At 37.8% G+C, this 17,314-nt stretch overlaps 1 long non-coding RNA gene across 1 annotated transcript in view; it reads left to right on the top strand.

The window, feature by feature from the left end:
* The window catches only part of LOC107323429 (uncharacterized), a 91,641-nt gene that overhangs the window by 7,934 nt on the left and 66,393 nt on the right, over window positions 1-17,314 (top strand). The window lies entirely within an intron of this gene.

The following is a 17,314-nucleotide window of genomic DNA, read 5'->3' as shown; positions in this document are numbered from 1 at the left end:
GACTGCCAGATACTCTAAACCCTATTTTGGTTAAATTACAGTACCCATATTTTGATAACAAAGCACATTGATTTCATATTCAAAAAGATTTTTATATTTAGTCTGTTAACCTTTTGTAATTCCCACCCACAGCTTTAAACTGTAGAACATTTTTATGCTAATTGTTGTCAGTAGGGTATCTGCCATGGCCCCTTGGTAATTTAAACCCATTGAAGCGTAATGCAGGTGCCGATAATTGCAGAACTGTTATTGTTTGGCTGCAGAGTGTGCGTCTCTCACAGTTCTTTGCAAATTGGATTTAAGAACTCTTAAAAAATCCCGTATTTGAAGACAAACTTACATTGTTTTAATAATAATAATGAAGAATTTTTTTCCTCTCGCATCTTTGATGGATATTTTTATGTAGTCGCAGTTTTAAAGCAGTCTTCACTATGTCAGATTCTGTTCAGCAGCTATTGTAAGCTCATAAAGATGTCTCTTAGCCCCATTGTTTCTGGATGTTTATAAGCATTCTTGTCTAGCAATTTTTGGAAAGTATGGCTGTTTGGTGCAGCATTGTAATCCAGCAAATATCATGTGGAAATGAAAGGGAGAAAGAAGCTTTGTGTGCAAGCCCAGGTCGTCTGGGTGATTTGGGATATTACTTCCTCCAGTCTTGCTTTCATGGGTAAAATAATGGCATTACTTTGTCTTTAAGCATACTCTGAGCTATGTTTTAGCTAATGGAATTCTGTCCTGTGGTCTAAGTGGACAAATCTATGTGTTTTCTATCCATAAGAAAACAATATTCTTTATTTTACTAGAATCTTCATTATGTTCTTCGTAAAAATCTACATAATGCAGAGTTGATTATGCAATAACACTTTGTTTGGAATACACAATGTGCTAAAGTGCTGCCTGGGAAAATATTTTAAATATAGAGTAGTCATTACTTTTATTAAATGATTATAATTTTAGTAGGTTTGATGAACCCTCCCTCTGAGTGAAGTCTTTGTTTCCATAGAACGCTTTAATATGGATGAGAGTCATTCTCATGAGAAAAAATCTTCCGTGAGCTGAAGTTACCATACAGAGAAGGAAAGGAAATTTAGGGTCAAACATAGAAGTCCTTTCTGGTTTTTGCCATAAGATTATTTTTTGTTTCTTTTTATCTTATTTTGAAGCTTAAAAACATATAATTGTAAATTCTAGTAAAACATCTATGGAGGTTAAATTATCCACAGCTTCATATTAAGCATTTCTTAGAGAAAGGTCAGATTTAATTGACTGAAAACTTCAATGGTGAGTAGCTGATTGGAGAAGAGTTCCTTCTCTGCTTGTTTATTACTGCTGGATACAACAGGTACAAATAGAACAGAATTTATTTCAGTTAACAATCATTTTCCATTTATCTTCATGGTTTCATGTATTTCAACCAGCAGTGAAAGCAAACCATTTGTTAAATATGTTGCCTGTGTTTTACATTAGGAACGTTTTGGGTTTTGCTATTGGAAACACGCAGTGTGTTTTCCTTATGGAAAATCTGGCAGTCCAGTTGTATGTGGTTTGTTGTTATTCTAGGTAATTTTAACACCATTTTCTAACGTTGGCTGTATTTTTAAAGCTGCACTTAGAGATAAACTGTTGTTTTAGGGGATGTGTGCGTGCATATACTTAAGTAACGGAGGGACTGAATTAATGGGGTACTTGTTTTGGAGCATCACCAGCTGCTGGGCAGGATTTACACTGAAAAAGAACCAAATTAGTTGAGCACTGTCAACAAGCAAGGTGTGGATTCCCACCTTAAACAATCTCCTATAATACTACATGCACAATTCCAGGCGGTGAAGCCCTTTCAAGTGAGAGTTGATTTGTTCCCTGGGCAATTTTAATTGGAATAGTATTGGAATGATCCTCTATAACCTGAGTTATTGCAAATTGATTTAACATAAGTTAAATTTATTTTGCTTTCTGCTGAATAAGTCTTTGCTCCTCCCTTTAGTGTTAATGAGCAAAGCTCTTCGGTGAATTGACTTTAATGCTAAAGACTAATGCAGTGTATCTGGTCACCTTTAAACGAGACACATTCATTACTCGTAGGACCAATAACTGTTTCTTAAAAAGTTCACTTAAATGAAGATATTGCAGCATTTAGTCTGCTAATACCTTTTTGTACAATATTAATAATTATCACATCTGCAGTATAGGATTTATCATCTTTACTTTTATCTTCCTGACCTCATCCACCCCCACCCGCAACTTCTATTTGATGTCCTACACAGGTGATCAGTGTGCTGCAATTGAACTGACTGTATAAAAGTAATTAATTGATACTTCACTCACAGAGAGGTCAAGCTGCCCTATCTTCAGTGGCTGTTGTGAAAGTATTCATCCTGCTGGCATGAACTCCTCAAAGGTGGCATATGATCTTTGCCTTGCTGACAGTCAGGATAACTATTTACTTCACTGGCAATAAGGTTTTGACTCTTCACATATAAGAGGTGCTTAAGATTGGACAGTTTGAAACAACTTCTGGTTTGAAATGATTTTATCTACTGAGTTGTGCATTCTCTCTTCTACATTTTCCATGATCGGACAGGGTTTGTTATAGGGAATACCAACAGTTTGGTGACCAGGATCCAATTCTGTTTACAGAAATAAATAATAGGAAATCATGAGAGAGCGCTAATATATGTAAATCAAAACTCCAGTGTTCAAGTGCTGATGATTTTGCATTTGTAGTTAACTTATGAATGCGAAGGAAAACACCAGCACATCATAAATCACACCATTTTTGGCACTTTCCTTAAGCACTATAGAAATATGTAGGTATTTTTTTTTGCTGTAAAAAGGAGGCAAAAAGCCAAGTGGCAGGATATCTGCTGAGAAAGCTGAGAAGATGAGTCTCAGAGGAGAAAATGGGAGACAGCAGGTATGTGTGAGTCACTATTGCTCCTGCTCAGCTGGAGAATGCTGTCTGCTGAAAGTAGTTTTGTTCTTTACAGCACACCACTTCTAATTGGTGTTATTTGTTTAGAGAAGTGATGTCTTTTTCTCAGCTGGCCGCTGTGGCGTAACGCTACCTTTCATATTTTATGCCAGTTCATCTTTTACTGCATTATAACCTCGGCTGGCTTGCAAAAGCAAAGTCTCTGCCATTCAGTAGAGACCATTTGGTGGTCATAGCAGGAGGCCCTTGGATAGTCCTGGCTGCCTTGGGTAGAAAAGAGCTTACAAATGTCAGTTTACAGGTTCTCTAGCTTTTAACAAAGCAAACACGACATCTACAGCTTTCTTAGGTTAAGATGATCTCTCCTGATACAACTGATTCCTGGAGTCACACCAAAGATAACTTTGGCTCAGATCAGCACGCGTGAATAGTTTCGTACGCGTGTTAAAATAAAGGCAGAAGGAAAAAATGTTTTTTTCTAAACAGCATTATTTCATCAAAAGGAAAAAAAATAAAGGCCCTTTTTTTTTTCATGGTGTTGCTAATATGTGATTTTAAAATGCGTTTTTACCTTTTGGACAACATTAATTCTTTAATGTTTAACATGAAGATACCTTAAGTTATTTCCTTGGCAGGGTACATGTGGAAGTAGACCCACTTTTTATGTTCAGGGTTCTCATACAGATATTTTTGCCAGGTGACTAACTGGAAAAATATTAAAATATTTAAAAATAAACCATCACTTCAAGCACAGAGAATAAACCGTCCTTTTAATAAGAGTCATTTGAAAACATAAATCCCAAGTATGTTTTCTCATAACCATTTAATTGATATGCAACTCTGAAAGCGATACTGAATCTTTTCCATGATCCAGCCACAGATGTTCTTGCATTAAGGCTGTGGTATGAGACAACAATAAATGAAATTGCAGCTACTGCAGCAAGTATTAGGGGAAATGAAAATTCCTGACTCAGAGGAGTAGGGCAATGACAGAAAGACTCCTCATTATAGATCTTTTCATACGGAGAAGAATGACTGGTAAATGAGGTTTCTGTGACACAAAGAAGATGGAAACGGTTGGACATTCATGCAGAAATTATGCTCAATGTACAAAACAAACAGAAGAATAGGGAATATTGAATTTGCATTTCTTAACCAACAAAAAGAGCGTGGAGATGGCCTCTGAAATGGGTGGCAGATACTGTCAGCAAGAGAAAGGTATTATTTACCTTTATTATTATTTAGGTTTTAGTGAAGGTGATGTTTTCTGTTGCCTGTTTATTGCCAACTTTTTCTGGTCTTTGCTTCAGTTTAACTCGCTGTTTAGAAGCTTGCAGGCTTTCTGAAATACTGATGAGCAGTTCTGTCGCAATGAGCAGTTCTCCAATATTTTTACCAGTTAATCTAATAGCGAACTGTAAAGTAATCATAGTTGGGATTTGCTGTTAGTAGTTATTTTGGCAGCTAAGCAGGGCTGGCCCCGCTGTGATTCGCAGTCTGCAGTGCACAAGGTTGGTTGGTTGGTTGTACTTGAAGCAGTGTGAGGAATGGTGTTGATGTAGAGGTGGACAATGTGCACTGGTTAATAAACAAAGCCTGAAGTACCAAACTGCTTGCAGCGCGGTGAAAAACTCTCACCATGCAGCAACTGTGTCATTTTCCCAATGTGACTGGGGAGTTCAACATGATCTGTTTGCTTGTTGTTTTCCCCTTTTGCTTTGAGCTGTGTTCCAAGCCCTTAAATGAGAGGTTGTTTCATTTCACTCTGTTAAGTGTCCTTGGGAGGTATGAATTCCCCTGTCTCCTAGAACTTCTATTGTCTGCCTTTGGGCCAAAGATACTTCAGCGTTTTTGTTTCTGAGCACTTGAAGAAATAAAACTTCTTTGTGAAATGTTGAGGAGAGAGAGAGAAAGGAGGCTGTCTTTCAGTCAAGAGTGCTTTTATACTGTTTGTATGTGCAAGGAGGGAGTCCATTCAGGGTACCTGCAATGATTTGCTTTATTTTAAATATTCAAGATGTTTAATCGTATGGATAAGTTACATAATCAATATATACAGGAGAAACACAATGCTGGAATTTCAAACGGGTCATGAGTACTTGCTGCCGTCTCACACATTGGTCTTCATCACTATCCAGTAATTCATTCAAATCTACACTCAGTTGTACATTGTCATTAATTAGCTTCACCTAGAAGTCAGTCTCTGCCTGCTGTGGCAGTCACTTCATTATCTCCTGGTATATTTCAAACAATAGAAATGATTGAAACAGGAACTCCTACATTTCTATGGAGATTAAGAATGGCACGCCACCCTGTAATTTAGGCAGTCGTGCAGCAGTTTGCATTTGCATTGGCAGAGTAGTGCAGATTCCACTGAATTACTTCAAAAAAGATATCTTCAGGTTCTGAAGCCTTGATTTCAGGTTCATCTATTTTGTCCCTAAGTTCTCTGTCTGTGTTGTTAATCAGGAGGGTGTGCTTTGAAGCAACACAGCGTGTTTTTTCCATTAAAAACTATAGATCTTGGGTACAAGTTGCATCAAGTAGGAAGTTGTTCTACCCGGAGCTCAAGACTTACTACTTTTTCATTACCTTTTAAAATACGTTGTTACAAATAGATTGGTCTCAGCTGCTGAGGTAGAAGCAGTTTGGTATCTTGTCATAGCAAACTTCTCTAAGCACCTGATGGATGCAGGAGAAATTCCTCACATTGCAGAACTTTATACCATGATGGAGTTCTTGTCAATTCATGAAGAACATCAATGAGCTGAGCAGGATGGCCTTGATTTAGTGTGTGAGGTATGGGGCTTTACCCAACCATATATGAAAGTCATCTATTAATCTTACGCTGGATTGGCTGGTGAGAAGATGGAAGAGGAAATGTCAACTTCCTTTATTACTTATTCTGAGAGATATTAATTACCTATTTTGTGATGAAAAAATGCAGCCACATGCAGAACCTAGCCAAGCACCAAGCCCTAATCCAATCAGCCTGATGTATGCAGAAAGTTTACAGAATGACCTTGTGCGTAATTACTCATTTGATGGCTGTTAGTAAATGGCACAAATGGAATCTGACATACATTATAACACATTAATGAATGCCTTCCTCCCTCCATCTTCTGCTGTACAGAAAAATGATTTTAATTAAGACTTCCGTGATTAGTCATTTAATCAGTCATTAGGCCAATACAGATGGAGTCAATTAATTTTTTTACACTTGAATAGAGATTTGATGCTACTGCAAACCATACAATCTATTTTTTTTTAACATTGTATCATGGGCAATTGCCTTGATGTCTGTCTAGTAAGTGTACATTACTCTTGCAAAAAACTGGATAGCATTTACAACACATCAGCGATGACTTCTATAGGTGTGCTTTATTACATGCCATCCAGATTTCAACGTATTAGTTTAGTTCTGAATTTAGACTGATGGTTGTTCTTGTTATGAAGCGGTTTTAGGTTTTTTAAAGAGCAGTAGGGCAGAGATGCCTTTTAAAGCTAAATGCATTCAGCATCTCCTAATGAACTATTATCATTTGTGATGACAAAATGCATTTCAGTGCTAGCTTTTGTGCAAGAACTTGAAATTTCACAATGGTTGTAGTTGGAATGGACCCCCTGAGCCTGCCATGTCCCTCACCTGGAGCCATTTGCCAAGGGCTCATCCAGGTGGCTGTTGAATATGTCCAGGGAGGGAGATGTACTCTGTGATCTTATGCAGTAACTGCTGTGTGAAGTAACTGCAAATGGAAAAGTGAGGTTGTACGGTTGTCTGGTACATCTCATTCATAGCTTAAATGGGGCTGAATAATTACTACTGAGTGGTTAATTAATAAGATCCCGATGTAAGATTGGACAGTGACACTAGAGAAGATTGCAAAAAGAGTGACTTATGAGTCCCTCTCTGAAAAAAATTACATGCTAAAAAGGGACAATCGAGTGCTGAACAGTGTGACCTCTTAATGGGGAACAGGAAGGTGATTTGTATGCAAAGCTCCCTGGAACGAAGGCTTGAAACAAGTAAAAGTGGAGATCCCTGCCACGTGCTCCATTCAATCTGACTCCAGTGCAAATTAAAAACAAAGTAATTAAAATATGCAGTAGTAAATGGGATTAAGAGTCTGCTCGCAGCAAGTTTCTGTAGCTGCAATGGACTGTCCTGGCTCTGTTCCTCAGGGCTCTGTTAGAGCAGGTCCTCCCAGTGCCCCTCCTTGGTTCCCTTGTCAATTCATTGTGCTACTGCAGGTATGCAAAAGGCAAAGGAATAGATTGATTTGTGTCTTTTGTTTCTTAAGAAAGCTTTTAAGGATTGAAAAATGAGCCTTGTCTTGTCTAGCCAAGGAATAATAAATAAAAGCAGGTGTGAGGTGTTGGAATTGAAAACAGCTGGATGTGACGGATGTGATCTGCCTTCTCTAGAGCTTCAGTCTTTAATCCCTGTGGCTCAGTGTGAATATTTCCCTACTGAGGCAATGCAGAAATAATAAATAGAACACAGCATATGGAAGAGTTCCTAGACTGAGGAGGGAACAAACTGCCATTAACTCTCTTTATGCTGACTTTTCCTGCACTTCTATGTACACCTCAGCAAGCTTCCATTATGCACGCTACTAATCTTCAGTGTTTGCAGCAAGGCACGTTGTGCTATGAGAAAAACAAAACAGTTACAACTGGAATCTACCTGAAGTGGGAGCTGTTTCTTGAAGACATGATGTCATCACCTCCACATTTTTGATGTGGCTTTTTCACATGAAAACTTCCCAATTAAACACTGAATCATCCATTTAAATTGTAATCAAATTCCGCTCTCTACCAGTAAAATGATCTAATGTTGAGTTAATATATAGAACAGTCTGGCCTCGTTCCCTGTCTTGAATCTTGTTAATTCCTGACCCTTGTGATCTGCCAAGGGATGGGTTTGTCCACTGGAAAAACTCTGCCATCTAATCCAGAGAGTTCTGCACAAGAAACATGCAAGTTGAGCAATCCAGTTGATTAAAGCTAACGTGATAACTGAGATGACATCAAATGATGCAATAACTGTCTATGAAAGCAACACTGAGAAGCAGGCTTGGTACAAACCTATGCTATACAATAGAGCGTCTTTATTTTCACCTGGTTGTTAAATGTGCTTTGTCTTGGAATAAATTGTTCAGCATCAATGTCAGGTAGTATAAAAGAAACAAAGATATGCCGACCGAAGTAAATTGTTTGAGGGTTCTTTCTTTCATGTTTTGTATTTGAAGAGTGGTGATCGGGTTTATTTGGGTCACACTTAGAAGCTGTCTTGCAGAGTAGACCATTTAGAAGAATATTTTGGAACCCTGCTGTCTTGTCATATATTCCAAGAAGGCTGTGCCTGAAGAAAATCATAGAAAACGTTGTGATAGAGCACCAAATCATTGGGTTTATAATAGGGAACCAGTGGTGAGAATTCATTATACATTCACACCTGCAGATAAAGAGCATCTAAAATTGGAATTTTTATTCCACTCATCTTTGATCCTGATATTATTAGATGATATTAGCATCATCCTACGCTGCATTCTGGAATTGGAGCAGTTATGAATTCCATCCATTAACTTTTTCATATAAGTCATTCTTTCTGTACAGCAACTGCATCCCGTATTTAGAGCAGTAGTTCTGGATAGTGAGACCACTGTTCCCTGCATGCAGGCTGGAAATACTAAAGGGCTTTAGCAGTCATCATCATCATGTGTGATGCCTTACAGTGCCACAAAGAGTTTATAACAGAGCAGTAAGGATCTGTCACCTGGAAGTTTTAAATTGTACCCTGGGGAAAGTTAGAACAAATTTTTGTCAATTGTTTTAAGGGAATTAATAGCTTGCTCAGATGAAGGCAGTGTTTTTCAAAGCTTTACAGACATGTACTATGCAAACATTGTGAAAACAATTAAATACCCAACAGCAGTGCAATAGAGCCAACCGAGATGTAAAGCACTCATTTTTGGAGCCCCTCCTAAGGAGCTGTGAGCTGGGGTACCTTCATACAGGTGCCGTGTGCCTGTTTTCTTTCCCAGCTCAAGTGCTCATTCGTGCAATTTTGAATGATTAACTGTGAAGACTTTTAAATCAAACTTGATGGCAGATTCTGCAGCCCCTCCCATGATATATTTGATCCGTGGCTGGTGAAGTTCTAACAAAGAAAAAAGAAAATGATACTCCTTTTCTAATTAAAGAAGTAATTTTCCTTTGCAAGTAGACTTTTTAATCTCAGCTGCAGTGTTAAGGATCAATGGGTTGTCAGATGTATGTCTTTTTAATAAATGCTAGCTGAGATGACATTAAAGTGATAGACTGATCACTGTAATCAATGCAATTCAAAATTGCTTTATGACTTAAATGAACTTGGTTCCTTTCTGTGATTCTCCTACAGTTAACATTGTATGAGCAATGAAGTACAAGGTTACAGCCTCATTTGATGTAAAAAGCGGTGATATAAAATTAAGATATTTCACGTAGGTGCAGGTTTTGCTGTTTAACTCCTATTTTTGTGCAGTTCAAAGGACCTCACTGTGAAGTGTTATGGCAAAAAGCAGTAAGAGCAAAAAATACATTTAAACCATGCTAAGCTTCCCCCTTCTTCCTACTTGCACTACTTGCCCTCCCAGAAGGAGAAAGTAGTGGCTAAGGGGTATTAAGCTTCTTATTTGCTCAGTTGTATGTTATGCTGTGAATGCTGACATCCCAAGATGTAAAAGTTATTCAGCCCAAAGGCAGTCAGAATCGTTATTTCATTGTATTTAAATGTGAACGTGTGGTTCATCTGACAATAAATAATTGTGTGCATCATCTGGTGCAGTGCCTATTGTGTTTAATGCAAGCGTGGGGTTATCTGAAATGCTACAGATGTGTTTTAGCTTCCCATAAGGACATCTTCCATGAGCTCTGACAAAAAGGCTGCCCTACAGCTGGTGCAGTACGTGAAGATACAGGAGGGTAAATGTGACACCAGAGAAGAGCCCAATTCTGAGCTGAGGAATCTTCACACACCATATTCTCTCGGCATAATCAGTGCCTTTAAAATCTACTTATGTGCAATACTTTTGAACTCTTTTCTTGTTCCGGATTTATTTTTTCAAAACCCCAGAGGTTCTGTAAGAACTCCTAGGATCCTTGTAAACCCTTTTATTTCTCTTAAAGCTGGCAGACTGACAGGCTTTAGTTATTCTTACTGCTAAATTATTTATCTTCCTTTTCCCTCCTAGCCCTGACTTCTGAATCTTTAGCTTGACTCTTGGGACGTATCTGATGCCACTTTTCCCCCCCATTTAAAGAGAAGCAATTTCTATCTTTTAAAGCTTTTTATCGTTAAAATTGTACGTGAAGTTTGAATATGTAAGTACACTTAAGATGAGGTGACCATTTTTGTAGGTGTAATCTCAAACAGAATGATGTAACTTGGACATATTGATTATTTTATGTGTAATTGTGTGTGATCCTTAAATGGCTCTGTAACTTTCAGTGTAACATATGGTTGTGATTGATTCAGGCAGTGCTTTTATATAATTACATTTATGATTTTTGATATACCATTCTTTATCACAGATAAAAGATGTTTATGTCTTTTAGTATTGTACAGATGGGTGATATTTGACCTATTTAGGCAAACAAGGCAACATGGCTGAATACCTTTAAAAACAGAATAAAGGATCTGAAATTTACTATGATATTGTTTTGACAGTGGTCAAACGTATCACATTAAAGCTAACACAACAAACATTCCAGGAGGAGGAAGAGTCCTGAACTGCCTTCTGAGCTAATAATAACAAGCTAATATCAACATATATATAAGCATTATTATGAGTAGCAATAATCTTATTCTACTCCTTAGATCTTAGGTGACATCCAAAGAATACAAGCTATAAAAGGATCAGCACCTCATAAGGAATTCTAAGGCATTATAAGGTAAAGGGTTTCTTTTTTCCTTTCCATATTATCATATTCATCAAAATTGAAATGCTGCAGAAACTGCTTTATAGTGTAATTTCAGGCATGGATGTATATCGATCATGAATATTATATCAATTTTTAAATCACTTCTAAGATTAGTAATAAACCAGTCCAATCATTCCAGCACTGTTTATTTTGCAACATGCATCTACAGTATCTTGAGTAACTGTCTGATGCGTCATGTTTCTGCAAGTTTAGCTGCAGTTTTAATTAGAATTCAGTTGTTTCTGGCATTCTCTAAAACTATGTTATTTATTTTGCCTATGGTTATAAACACCATTGTGGAAGCCCACATTTCCAACTCCCAGCACCAAGAAACCAAGTCATACATGGAAGGAAGTATTCATTTAAGTTTGTTATTAAAATAAATATAAATAAATAACATATAGTGTGAATAAAGACATATTTCCATGCCCCAGTGCAGCAGAAATGTTAAGTCACAGCTTGCACCAGTAATGGAGCACAGTAACTTTCTATTCTATTTGTGAAGTCAGTGACCTCTGAAGGATTTGGAGCTCTGAAAGCTTCATTGGTGGAGAAATATCTGATCTCACATTCTGGAAAGCCTATGGCTCGTTAACTTATGTCTATTAATGGCTGCAAAATTCATAAACCTTTACATAATGATTTTCTTTAAGTGCAGTATTATTAATTTTTATGGTAATTTTACTGTTATTTATGATAGTCAAAAGAGTCTGTTGGAAAAAAAGATAATCACGCAGAGCTTTTAATTTGTAGATCCTTCTAGTAATTGTTGCAGGCTCTATTAAGGATTAAAGGGGTTACAAGATTTGACTTTATAAGGTGAAAGTATTTCTTTGAAGGGAAAGTTACGTTATTAACAGTGATTGGACTTGATTTCTCAAAGAGCTGTAGTAATTCATTCATGAGTTCTATTCAGTTTCTCTTTAAGCTTTTAGAACATACACATCTTATTCTATTGGATCCTAATTTCTATTTTCCAGAAGATTTTAAACTTATATGTGTGGATGCTACAAATTCTGGGACTATTTTAATGAGTCCTCAGCTGAACTTTCTCTGTTGCTGTTGCAGAGCTTGCAGAGGATTGGTTGCTTGTTTGTCAGTCTCAGTCAGGGCAGCTTTTCATGATGGGAGCTGTATATACATTGGTGCTCATCCAATTTACATCTATCAACAGGCACATAGGGACTATTAATGCTGCTCGCGTGCATTAAAGGGAGATGTGTATGCATGCATTTGGGACTTGGCCTATTATTTTTATTATTACCTGTGATCTTATGAGAGAGGATCCTAGAGATATGCTAGCTATTATTAAAACATTCTATTACCGTAAATTATTGTTTAAATTACCACTGAGGTATCCTTGCTATTTTATCTGTATATTGTCTTGAGAGATTGTTTTATATGCTATTGAACGATGCTTCTAAGTGGTAGCACAAGTTGTCCTGCTGTCTACTTGATTACAGTTTTCTATTAGCAGATGTAACAGATTTTGGCACTGGAATTGCATGCTACTTTCCATAGAGTAAAGTGATGCAAGGGATGCTGCCCTGGCATTGACTTTTTTAGATCCTTGTGATGTAACTGAATGGTAGTTCTGTTCCATTGCATCTGACTTTCATGAGATCTTCTGAGTATTACTGCATGCCATTAATTAACCTTAATAGAAATCCACTTGCCATGGAAAAATTGATTTATCTACAAGTGTTGCAGGTCTGTGGACTCCATGGTATCACAGGTATCTTGCTGCTTTCTCTGTAACTAAATACATATCTGCCAATTTCTTAGTTCTTAGTCAGTGCTAAGATGTGCTGTGTCCATTATCAAATACATGATCAACTGCTATGTACTGACCAGAAGATAAATCAAACTCAGTGACCAGAAAGGCTTTATCCTGCTCTGGACTTTCCAGATTTTCTCATTTGTCCTCTGAAATACACTTCCCAATGAACAGAAAGCCTGGAGCATGCAGTCTGTGTGCCCGCAGACCTCATTAATTGGCCATTTGTGAGTTTGTTTTGAATTCCAGAATAATGAGTGAGGTTTGCTATTGATGCCATGACAGCTCTCAGTACAAAGAATCAATCTTGCGTTTTCAATTTGTTAAATCGAGTTTTAACAGTAATCCTTTTCTAGGTTAGCTAATTTTGAGCAACCACATGCTCTAACATCGTGTCTCTTGGGAAAACGAGCTACGCAAACTGTCTGTTATAAAAGTGGGATTCTCTTTCTTTTAATGTTGTCAGTGCAGAAGTCTCATTTCCAAATGTGTCACCAAACCCAATGAGATCGTTAGCCCTTTTCCTGCTGCAGAGCACACAGCAGCTCAGTAAAATGAAGAGAATAGAAATTCCCAGTAATTCTTTTCTGCGATGGAAGTTTTTTTTTGCCACAGATATAGAGATTTTCAGATGAAGCCTAAATATTTGTGAATTTCTATGTTTTGGTGACTGTGAATGAGTTTGGGTCTGTCTGTTCAACCTTCTGGCTCATGGACTGTTCCTAACCTTAGGAGACCTTGAGGGTTGCTGCATAGATGTGCACAGACCAGAACTGAGATGCAGAATATCTGACCTGGAAAAAGAAATATTGTCCAGTCAGATCTCTTATAGTCTAAATTCTCCTGTGTCATTTTCATTTCTAAGCATGGCAGATGTGCGTTTTCTGTCAGTTATGTCAGCGCTACAACCTGTGTAGGAAATTGTGTAAATGTTTGTTATGGAAACATTTGGTTAATCACCCCCATAACGTGTTTAAAAAGCGAGGAGAACAGACAGCCACGTAATGCATGATATTGCATTACAGACAGCCACGTAATGCATGATATTGCATTACAGACAGCCACGCCAGGGAAGAGGTCCTGTTCATAGTACATGAATGTGTTTGCTGGTTAACACACATGGAAGGTCTCTGTCTTCTTTGAGTCCTGATGAACACTAGTGTAAATTTAACCCCTTGTGTTGATTCGTGGGATGGTATTGAAACCCTAGTAACGTTTTTCTATATGCTCTTCTTTCAGTTGCATCACTTTTAATTCCAAAGTAAGTTCATTATCAGGGGGTTGTAAATATGTTCAGATCGTTGTTTTACTAAATTCCTTGGCTTCCCTTCAGTTTCTTTCAAAAGAAACAAAGCTGAAACGAAACTTCAGATGTTTATAAAAATCCAGGAGGCAACTCAACATTTTTCAACTCTTTGGACTTAATCTGATAAAGCTGAAAGCACAGGAAGCAATTGCAGTATAAATCTTTTCACAAGAGCTGTCTGAATTGTGTATGGATTTGTGATTCCAGGAGTGCTCAGCGTTGGGTGATGTGTGTTTTCTTACATAATGCTGAGTAACAGCTCTGGTTATTGTTTTAAGAGTAGAAGCAGAGCAAATGTGTCATTTCCACCTTGGAAAGTTCACGTTAGTTTTGCTGTTGATGTTGCTAACCAGACCGCTTGCCAGTGCCAGTATGGCTTAAACACCTCTTAATTAAGAGCTGGGCTGAGTTTACCCAACCAGTGCAAGTAGTACACTGAATAGCTACTGAAATTTCCTTTGTTGCTAAATCTCTTTGGTTAATTAGTAGTGTACATTCATTACGCAATTCTTTAGCCCTTTAGTCAGTGGGATCTACCACTAGCCATCTTCTCTCTAACATCAGTGGAAGTATTGCATGAGGGTTATGTTATTAGTACTTACATAATATCTAACCATAGTCCTTACACCCCAGCTGTTGTTAAGGCCCACATTCACCATTCCCTTTTCCATCACACTTAGGTTTAAAAAATAAAGAGAATGTTACATACAACTGGCTATACCTGAAGGCTCCCTGCTCTTGAATGAGGTTTGTGTATGTTTTTTAATATTAAGCTGGGAAGTGAAGGATTGGAAAATGTTACAGCTGTGGTTTGAGGATTTCTGAGAAGTGCAATGAAAGCTTTATCCGTAACACTTCAAATATTGCCATTGTTAATGTATTCTGAGAGGGCTGCGTACCAACAGAAGGTTTCTTGGGTGTGCAGCCATAGAAGTGCTGTCTCTTTGTTTTTCATTCTTTACGGGCAGTTTGGACAAGCAGTTGCTAAAGACATTGCTTTAAAAAATGAGCTAACAGTGAACCTATCTGGAATATGCTTTTGAAAAGCTTGGAGTGTGTCCATTAGTACGCAAGTACCAAGAAATATATCATAAAAGCCAGTTGGCCTCCCAACCTATGAATCTAATACCAGTTAATAGTATCAAGTTGCAGTTGTTTTAATGTTTTCTATGTAAGGGGTCAGAGTTCCAGCAAACATGTTCCTGGAGTTGCTGGCAACTACAAGAGAGAGGCTGCTTTATTGCTCTTTCATAACTGTTCTGATTTCCATAGCCAAGAAACCACCATTAGAGGTTTTTATTATTTTTAATTTAAAAAACACTTCAGAAAATACATTACACAAGGACACCTGCAGGAGAAGCAGAGTTCTGAAGCTTTGGAAACTCATTCTGCTTTGAAAAGAAACATTTTCTTTTATATGCTAAAAAAGAAGTACAGATTCTCAAAAACCTCCATTTATGGCTTTATAGCAGTGATAAATTTTATTTAATAAGGCATCTTTTTGCATAGTATCTGGTCACATCTTCACAGGGCTTGAAAACCAAGAGTCATCTTTGTTGTGTCTTTATTCCCTTTTATTGCTTTTAAGGAGTATTATCCCAAACTTTATACACACACACTCAGTCTCTAATATATATCCGATGTTTTCCCCCTAAGTTTATCTCTTTTGTGAGCAGAGTCAGTAACTTCACAAGAGACTGCAGGTGTGACGGTCAGCTCTTCTGGTCACATTTTGAGATGGAATTACAGACTCACAGAAATCAGATGGAGAGGGGAAATAAAACACCTCTATTAGGTCATCCTGTCCATCTTTTCTGCCAGTTCAGAATGGCTCCCTGCGTGTTCTCCAATGACTTGTTAACTTCATTCTGGATAGTTCTCTTGAATGGATTGCAGTCTTTCCTATGATTCTCAGCGAGTCCATTTCACTTGTCTGTTTTCTGAGCCTTATTTGTCAGGGCCAGATTGCGTCTGTTAGTCCCATAATTCAACTAATCCCAATAACAACTATTGGCATTTTTGTTCAGTAAATTATTTAGGTTTTGAACCAAGCCTACATCTTCTGGTTCTTTCACAAACATTGAGTGGACCAGAGCTGAAATGGCAGCTGGATTGGCTAAGCACTAAATGTGAATTTTTATCTGTCCTAATAGGTTAAATAAGTAGTTTTTATCTCTTAGTACCTCAGCTTGCAGTGTGAAAGTACTGTCAGAGGGTTAAAGGACAGTCTCCTTGCTCAGTAAAGCATTGTGAAGGTACAGGAAGCAAGCACACTGATCACCATCATTTAGTAACTTAATAGAACTTGACAACTTAATCTTTACATTCCCCTCTGCTGCTTAAATGCGAGATGAAAGATTTTACAACTGGTTGTGTGAGTATGGACTAACAGTTGATAGTTGCCCCTTATTTGAATGTTGGATATTGAAACACCTCTCCCTGCCTTTGTGTGAAGCAACACACGCTGGCTGTGCAGAGGTCGGTTAGTACCGAGCAGACTGTGTGAAAAGCCTCCAATGCAGCAGATTTCTGTAAGGATGGAGGAGCTGGGTTTGGGAGAAAACAGGCCTATGAATTCTCTTGTTTCAGTCTGCAGCCATATGTTAATTTTCACATATTCTGTGAGTAGGGCAGAAATGCCTTCTCCATAGGGTATGCTAATTTCCTTCCTTGGGATCTTCGTGTATCACTTATGTGAATATAGGGCTCATCTGTCAGAATTTTTCAGATAGGAAGAAAGTATAGCTTATGCCTTTGAGAAGCAATGGATGTAAACTGGAGGTGCTTTGCTTTCCAAAGAAGCCTTCAGGAATGTGATTGATGTAGGATATGTTGTCCAGGAGGAAGGCTGGGTTTAGGGCATGTGTTTCTTGCTCTGGATGTAGTCAGGACTGGCCATGTTCTGTCATTCATATCAGATATTATCATAGTTTAGCCATGCTCAAGCTTGCAGGATAATGGAGCCAGGCAGTGGTGTTCCTGTATTTCTAGCTGAGTCATTCTTCAGGGAAAAAAAACAAAACAAACCTGATTTAGAAAAATCACTTTCTAGGCACTCATCTTGCAGCCTTACTCAGATGTCGACTGCTTTTTCTTGATACAGCAAGGAACAACAGCACTTTAGCTGTTTCCTTTTTATTTTCCTAAACATTTAATGTACTTTCCTACCAATCAGAATAATGCAACTTACAAATTGGACTAATAGAAGAGCTTTCCCTAATTGGCTACTGGTAGCTGACCCCTGTGCAACGAGCATCTGGTTTACTTTGGCTGTTTTTCAAAGCCCACAAATAGTTAAACCGCTTTACCAAAAAATGAACACATTTGTCTTCACTGT

This window comes from Coturnix japonica, chromosome 9 (assembly GCF_054131305.1).
Source record: "Coturnix japonica strain WE chromosome 9, WE-NBRP24, whole genome shotgun sequence".
In the NCBI taxonomy this organism is placed as follows: Eukaryota; Metazoa; Chordata; class Aves; order Galliformes; family Phasianidae; genus Coturnix; species Coturnix japonica.
The sequence above is the reverse complement of the archived record's forward strand: the minus strand, read 5'-3'. Positions and strand labels throughout refer to the sequence as shown.